This window comes from Sapajus apella, unplaced genomic scaffold, assembly GCF_009761245.1.
Source record: "Sapajus apella isolate SASKATOON/1434 unplaced genomic scaffold, GSC_monkey_1.0 scaffold8, whole genome shotgun sequence".
NCBI lineage: Eukaryota > Metazoa > Chordata > Mammalia > Primates > Cebidae > Sapajus > Sapajus apella.
In genome coordinates this window covers 26,521,621-26,522,934 of record NW_022436948.1, presented here as the reverse complement: position 1 = coordinate 26,522,934, position 1,314 = coordinate 26,521,621, and positions in this window count along the sequence as shown.

Genomic DNA, 1,314 nt, shown 5'->3' with positions numbered 1-1,314 from the left:
AGATCTTGGCTCACTGCAACCTCCGCCTCCTGGGTTCAAGCGATTCTCCTGTCTCAGCCTCCCCAGCAGCTGGAATTACAGACATGCGCCACGACACCCAGCTAATTTTGTATTTTGAGTAGAGACAGGGTTTCTCCATGTTGGCCAGGCTGGTCTTGAACTCCTGACCTCAGGTGATCCACCCACCTCAGCCTCTCAAAGTGCTGGAATTACAGTCATGAGCCACTGCGCCCAGCCAGAATGCCATATAAAATTTAATTTGGGGAAAATGTCTGCTGCTAAAATTATGTGGAAAAAATCATTTATCTCTAGAATAAAAAGCAAGATAACAGAACAAGAATCTACTTGCCTCTTCAGCTCCATCCCTTGCTACTCAGTCACATCATGCATAGTCTCTGGAAAATCATCTTTTTTCTCATTCCATTCCTTCTTCTGCCATCCTCTGTCTACAACACCCCTGTGTCTGCACTTGAGGCACACACATCCTTGAAGACTCAATTCAGATCTTGCCAAAAATATTTTCTGGCCCGCCAAGGGTGCGGCGTAAGGATGGAGCAATGGTAGCCGCACGCTTGGACAAGGGGGGAAGGGGTACTTATGCCTGACGGGGGTCGTCCCTACTGCTGTGTTATTCCCTGTTGGCTAGGGTTAGACTGCACAAGCTAGACTAATCCCAATTGGTTATTTTAAAGAGAGCAGGGGTCTGAGCTAGAGTGGCAGGGTGGGTGTTTTGGTGAGAAGGTAGGATACAGGTGGGTCAGAGCAGGATTGACCTAGGTCAAAGAAGGCGACCAGAGCAGGTGACTATCCTGGCCAGAGAAACCTCTTTCAAACATTTCTTACGTTAACCAGAATTATGAAACACTATTGTTTTGGACTGGACTTCTGCATTAGGCCCCAAGGGATCAGACCAAACCAAAACGGAGTCACTTGTACTAAATGCCACACCATCAAAATGAAACTTTAAGGAAGTGGATCGATCTTAACAGAGCAGTTTTTTCTGAAAACTGGAGATTCCAGTCTACCTGAGTCAGCTATAATAAGGAATTTCCCTTTGCTTAAACTCGTATAAAAAAGTAACCGGAAGGAACCTGATGTTTACCAGTCAAGCCTTTTTTCTATGGTTCTGTTTCCTTGTTCCCACCTTACCAGACCCACTGTTCACCATTTGCTCATGAGAGCTTTCAGTACATTTTATGGAATGAAGGCTGCCCTAATTTATGAATCCCAGATAAAAGCCCATATTTGATCTGTAACTAAATTTGTCATAATTTTGTCTTTCAACACTTATAATAACATATGTTTTCAATTTTT